The sequence below is a fragment of the Felis catus genome, chromosome A1 (genome assembly GCF_018350175.1).
Source record: "Felis catus isolate Fca126 chromosome A1, F.catus_Fca126_mat1.0, whole genome shotgun sequence".
NCBI classification, from domain to species: domain Eukaryota; kingdom Metazoa; phylum Chordata; class Mammalia; order Carnivora; family Felidae; genus Felis; species Felis catus.
This window is the reverse complement of record NC_058368.1, coordinates 161,146,516-161,153,870: the sequence shown is the minus strand read 5'-3', so window position 1 is coordinate 161,153,870 and position 7,355 is coordinate 161,146,516. Positions and strand designations below refer to the sequence as shown.

The following is a 7,355-nucleotide window of genomic DNA, read 5'->3' as shown; positions in this document are numbered from 1 at the left end:
TCTTTTTCTGATACATGAGCATTTGAGTAAGTTGCTCAAATGTTTATCAATCTCATTTAGAAAGAGAGAGAGTGTGGGGCACCTTGCTGGTTCATTCAGTTAAGCATCTGACTTTGGCTCAGGCCATGATCTCACTCGAGTTTGAGCCCTGCCCTGGGTGGGGCTCTGTCTGGGATGGGGCTCTGCTGACAGCTCAGAGCCTGGAGCCTGCTTCAGATTCTGTGTCTCCCTCTCTCTGTGCCCCTCTCCCAGCCACACTCTGTCTCTCTAAAAAATAAATAAACATTAAAAAAAATTTAAAAAAAGAAGGAGAGTGTTCTTTGGTGGAATAAATAATTTAAAAAAACAGAGAGCTTAATAGAGTGGGAGACAGAGAAAGAATTCAAATATATGAAAATTTTAATAGATTCCATTTCTGTTTCCTAATATTGAACAGCATAAGAAAGATTATTTTGTGGCCTACCCACTTTATACCTGTTACCTTTTGATCTGTCCACCACTTTTCATCTACCATCTTTGCAGCTATTCTTATCTTAATTCAATAGCAGAAGAAAATTAATCTCAGGGGAATAGATTACCCCATGTTTAAATAGAAAAGGTTAGCATTAAGGTCATTATGATTGCTACCAAACTTCTTTGTTATGTAAAATAACATTCATTTCTTATGTTTAAAATTTATGCCAGGAAAAAAAAAACATTAAAAACTTCTTGTGGCCTTGCATTGTTTAAAACTGTGGAAGAAAAGTAAATGGCAATAAACACGTTTCGCTTAAACCCAATAAAAAGGTAAATTATTGTGAAAGAACAATGTACATTATTTAAATGGTGTAGAGAGGATTATTTGGCAAGTATTCAAGTTCCTCACAGGGGAAAAGCAATACTATTTCACAGTGTGGACAATTATTGGTACAATGTGTATTTTTTCCCTTTAATAATTACGTGTTCCCTTTTGTCACAACTGCACAAGACAGAATAATTAAAGTACATTAGCTACATTGTGGAAGGGACATTTGGTTTTAATTAACATTGGACCGTAAGAAAAGCAATTTGCTTTATATTACCATTCATTCTTTGATGCACACATACACACATATACACAGAGTCTATGTGAAATGCTACAAAGCTTCTCCATCTGAAGTTAACAGCAAGGCTAACTAAAATGTACAAGATGTTGTATGCAGGAGAATCACTTTCTTCTCTTTGGTATTTTAGACAATTGCAGCCTAATGTAAAATGACTTAAAACCAGAGTCAGTTTTGTGTGACTATTCCAAAAGTGGACTGGACAATCAGCAAAGCCACCTAGTATTCATATGGCAGGAACAGAAAGCCAGAACTCAGTAGAGAGTAAAATTACAATAAATACTCATTTTAAGTTAGAACCTAAAGAAGTAAGACTGACACCTCTGACTTGTTAATACAATTTGGTGAAAAAGAAGTTTATCTTACAGTAAGTAAAATGTCAGTGAAAGCTTTTCATACAGGTTAGGAATGCATATAGATTCCCTGCATGATAAACTAATTTAACCATACTCCCCACCAGAAGGATATTGACCATGTATCAGTTAGCTTTTGCTGCATAACGTACCACTTGAAATACTAAGGGTTTAAATAATGACCATTTATTTAACTCATGATTCTGTGTTTTGGCAATTGGGTTGGCCTTATCTGGGCAATTCTTGTTTCAATGGCTCAGTCATACGTCTGAGCTCAACAGTGCGGTTGGCTTGGAAGTGGTTCTGTGGAATGACTGCAGCTGGAAGAGTGTCTCTGCTTCCCCATGGTCTTGTACTTCAGCAGACCAGCTGGAACTTGTTTACATGACAATTGGGCAGGATTCCAAGAGAGAGTAGACATTGATTCTGGACTCCTGAGACCCTGTCCTCAGAATCGGCATGTTGTCACTTACACTACATTATATTGGCCAACTGAGTCACACAGCCAGCCTACGTTCAAGAAATGGAAAAAGAAACTTCACTCTTTAATGCAAAGAAATTCCAGGTTACATTGAAAGGGTGTGAACATAAGGAAGACTGAAAGATTGTGGCCAGTTTTTCAATCTACTGTACCACATTGGGAAATATATTTTATTGGTGCAATAGTTCTCTTCATAATGAAGTGAATGATAATGAAACCTACAAACAAAAGTAGGCATCAGTGGAAGGATGTGTATATATCGCTCTTTCAGTCTTCCCATACATTTTCCAATGTCACCTCTGGTTCAGCCTAAATAATCTTCTTTGACTCCTAAGTCAGATTCATTCCAAGAACCTTAGACCACTGTTAAGCAGTTCTACACTTACATCAATTTAACTTATTTTGACATCCAGATCTACAACATACATATTTCTAAGTGTGTCCTTTCTGAGCCCCACAAGTTGATACCCTGAGAATCTCTTTAAAAATTCAGATTATTCTGTGTTTTCATGTAGTTTCTCACATCTGTATTATTATCAAATTTACTTCATACTTTTAGATGTATTCTATACAGTTAAGGTCTTCCCTGCATAAGACTCATTGAGTTGAAAATGTCTTTTTTAATTACATTTAATTTTTACCTTCATTTGAATTCACTTAGAAATTCTTTATATCTCATATGTTTTAAGTATTTGTTGATAGAAATGGTTTTCTCATCTTTCTATCTCCATTATAATACCTTGTAGGTAAGGATAACATTATTCCCTTTGTAGAATTTATAAAATCTACTACTCTAGGTATTAATTATTGTTAAAGCTAAATTAATATCTGTCATCTCTCTCTCGGCTATATTTATGTGTGTATGTGTATACACACATATGCATATGCAAATACATATCCGCACACACAAATATGCATGTGTGTATGCATGTGCCTATAAATGCGTGTTTATAGTTAGATGGATATTTAAATAGATAAATGAAAATATATATATTGACACTTCAATTACTCCTTTGAATGTCAGCTGTAATAGCAACATATTAAAATTTCAATATAAATGGACTTAGATAGGCATTTTCTTTTTTCACACTTTGAAATATTCCTGATTAACAGTAACCATCTACATATGTATGTGCATAATAGAGCCCATGGTGAAATTTTAAAATTATTTTACTTTATTTTAAAAAATTTTTTAATGTTTATTTTTGAGAGACAGAGCATGAGTGGGGGAAGGGCAGAGAGAGAGAGAATGAGAGGGAGACACAGAATCTGAAGCAGGCTTCAGGCTCTGATCTGTTAGCATAGAGCTCATCGTGGGGCTCGAACCCACAGACCATGAGATAATGACCTGAGCCAAAGTAGGACACAACCGACTGAGCCACCCAGGTGCCCCTAAATTATTTTTGACTCAATTATAGAAAACAATGTGATGGTTAACAGAGGGGAGGGCTGTGGGGGATGGAGAAATAGGTGATGGGGATTAAGGAATGCACTTGTCATGATGAGCACAGGGTAATATATGGAACTGTAGAATTACTATATTGTACACCTGAAAAACTAATACAACACTGCATGCTAACTAGCTGGAATTAAAAACTTAAGTAAAAATTATTTTTGACAAGAATGATAATAAAATTTACACTCTGAATAAGGAATTAATAAAGGGCAAAGAAGTACGGAATGACAAAAGTAAGACTCATGAACATCAGTGTGCTGGTTTAAGGTGTTTTTTTTAAATTTAATCCTCAGTACATAAATGAAAATTAGAATTAAAGTTTAGATTCTTCTAGAAAAATATCTTTGGCTAAGTCTGAATCTATATAATAACAGAATATAAATATTATGTCATGACTTTATTATACTTCAATGCAATAGAAATCAAAATTCTAAGTTCCTGCATATATCAGAGATATTCATTTGTTTTAAAATTGGAAAAGAGAGCTGTCTGGGTTGCTCAGTTAAGCATCGACTATTAGTTTTGGCTCAGGTCATGATCTCGTGGGTTGTGAGTTCAAGCTCCACGATGGGCTTGTGCTGACAGCATTGGAGCCTGTTTGGGATTCTCTCTCTGCCCCTCCCCTGCTCATGCTTGCTCTCTCTCTCTCTCTCTCTCTCTCTCTCTCAAAATAAGTAAATAAACTAAAAAAAAATATTTAAAAAATAAAGATTGTAGAGGAGCTGCATTTTTATCTTGATGGCTTGTACTTGGATATCCCTAATCACACTTAAACTGTAACCCTTTCCACTTTCAGAGATACTAATAAACTAGCTGTTAGGAGCTAAAAGTCTTGTGTCAGATGATCCCGGGGTTAAACCTCTGTTCTGCCACTGAAATATTATTTTTGGTAATAAGTTATGTAAGCTCTTTAGTGCCCAATTTTCTCATTTGTGAAATATGAGTAAGAATCACATATGTCTGGTTATGGTTATGGATAAATGAAAAACTATATGCATTATAAAACTGGCAAAGAGTTGGTATTCAGTTCAAGATGATGATGCAAATATCAGATGAAGTCCCCTAACTTTCCTAAGTACCAATGTGTGTATGTTATTCTTAGGCTTGCTTTGTTTGTTAAAAATGGAAATTAAAAATAAATACTTCATGGTAATATACACATACATTAATAAGATAATGTGTATACATGCACTTAGAATAATTTGTAGTAAATGAACATTCAATAAAAGTTGATTTCCTTCTTAAAAAGTCTTGAGGCCAAATTGTAATGGTAGACTCTTTAGCAAGATACGTACTGAGGACAAAGCCAGGTGACAGTGAACAGTCTATGGAAAATACTGTAAATATCTATGTGCCACAGGACCCTGAGAATCACAGCATGGTATGGTTGGCCAGAACCATTCATATGGATAATAACACTGGTAGGTATATATTCTAGCATTTTGAAAATGAAACCAAAGTCTGAAAAGCTTAACATGCCTAAGGGCATCCAGTTAGGTTTTTCAATTTGGTCTAATCAGGCTTCTGTTTCCAAAACTCACGATTTTTTCCTCACTACATCATACACACACACACACACACACACACACACACACACACACACACAAAACAGGTAAAACTTTTTTTTTAAAAAACAGACTTATAAGCAGAAAACTTTTGGTTTAAATTAACCTCTTCTGACAACTGATCTCTTCTTCATATTACTGATCTGTTTTCACCTATGAGCATATGACAAAATAAATAATTGGAACAGATTTAAAATAAATATATTTCAAGGAGGCCTTGGGCATTTATAAATTAAAACATCCATCACAATATTTACAAACTCAAATAAAATGGAAACTATTATCACTCCCAAATTATAGTCTGTAAAACAAAGAATTTATGGAATTTAATGCATACTTCTCCACACTCAAGTTATTATTTTAAATTATATTTTAATAATAAGCCCTGTCAAACACTTGACTTCGTCTTATCTTAAAGACCATCTTTGTTGTTTTTAAAATGATTTTTGCTTACATTTTGTTTAATTAATATTAGAATTTGCAGGAAAGGTAATGCATATAAAAACACATTTTGTTGAAGCTTCTAAATCTTCTAGCCAGACCAAATAGTCTTCTGTTATGTAGCTTAACCCATGCACAGAGCAAAGACGTTCTGCCTCTTCAACAGTGAATTCTCACACCACCATGTCCACCTCTGCTTTCTCTTCATCTCTTCAACAACTTTCTGGTTCCAACCAGAGCCAAAGGGTTATAGCCACCTATTACCAGTCCACAGCCAGCTTCCTGGGCTCCATATTGCCACCACAGTCTGATTACAGCAGCAGTAAATCCTTTCCACTGTGGACTCCAACTATCAACAACCCTATAGTGGCCAACCTGTAAATGCTAAGCCATCCCAAACTGCAAATTCTAGGATCGTATCAAGAACTCCCAACAATGAAATACCAGGATCAAAAGAAAAGCTTTGAGTCAAGATTTGGAGAGAAAGCTGAAATGTAAAGACAGCATTCTTCATAATGGAAGTCAATGGCTAACATATGAGAAGATAGATTGCAGATTACTAGAATCACAGAATGTAGTTGCTGTGTTTCAAGCTCAAAATGATAGAGAGCACAATTTCAAACACACACGACTATAAGTTCCAATGTCACAAGTAAGAAGTAGATCATTTTCGAAGGGATACATGAATGATCAGGATTCAATCCAGAAGAAATCTTACCCACCATATTTTATTCAAGTGTGAGAGAACATGTTGACTGAATTGGGAGATTCTGCAGCATGAACTTTGTAGAGAGTGGACCACCAGCTCCTAATATGTCATTCTGTATAAATGGAAGACCAGTTTAATCAGATGATTTTCACAAAATGATGATGTCTGAGAAGTGTTATCATTCATTCAACTTTGAAGTGATGAGAGCTTCAGATGCAGGGTTTTTGCATGTGCTGCTTGAGCCGAACAGGAGAAGTCACATTTACTGTGCTGGTGAGCGTCCTTGCAAAAGAACAGAGAAGAGCACCAACTTTCACCTTTAGACAACAAAGCAAAAAGGTTTTTGAGGGAGATTCAGTGAAGCTAGAATACCAGATCTCAATAGTTCCTCCACCAAAGCTTTCTGGAAAAGAAATAACAAAATGGTGCAATTCAATGCTGACCAAATAAATTTATAGCATGATAACTATAGATTAGTTACTTTATTGATAAAAGTTGTAAAAAAGAAAGATTCTGGTGTTGGTAGTTATTAAAGATAAGTTAATGAGTGACCACACATAACAGATTAGATGTTGTAGCCTGTGCAAACCAAAATCTTCCAACTCCTAAGCTGTTATGTGCTCAACCAACTTTCAGCAAATATTTACCATTAAACAGGAAAAATTTAGATGTGAAATAAACTTTTAACCCATAAGGAGAATTTCAGCATCTGGCAGCTCAGTCTGGAATCTGTGAAAGTGAAAAACCTGAATCACTCTATCAACATTGGAAAACACATTGATATATTTGATTAAATTTTTGAAGTAAGTCCATAGGTGTTTTAACAGAATATGGTTTTATTAGGTAATATAACTGATATATGTGTGTGTGTTTTCATATTTATTTATTTTTGAAAGAGAGAGACAGAGTGTGAGTGGGGGAGGGGCAGAGAGAGAGGGAGACACAGAATCTCCAGGCTCCAGGCTCCCAGCTGTCAGCACAGAGTCCAATGCAAGGTTCAAACCCACAGACCACGAGATCATGATGTGAACTGAAGTCAGACACCTAATCAACTGAGACACCCATGCGCCCTGATATGTATGTATTTTATATGTATATGTCATACATACACATATAATATATATATATATATGTGTATAAATGTATATGTATATTATTTATTCCTTGACTCTTACATATTCTAGCTGTTGATCTGGTTTGTGAAGCCTACAGAAAATCTGGGTTTATAATTGAGAAGACTATTTAAAATGTGGACTTTTAACCTTTAA

At 35.1% G+C, this 7,355-nt stretch overlaps 1 pseudogene; it reads left to right on the top strand.

Annotated features, from left to right (window-relative positions):
• The first annotated feature begins 5,429 nt into the window (after positions 1 to 5,429).
• LOC101090231 lies at positions 5,430 to 7,048 on the top strand (annotated as a pseudogene).
• Positions 7,049 to 7,355: the final 307 nt, after the last annotated feature.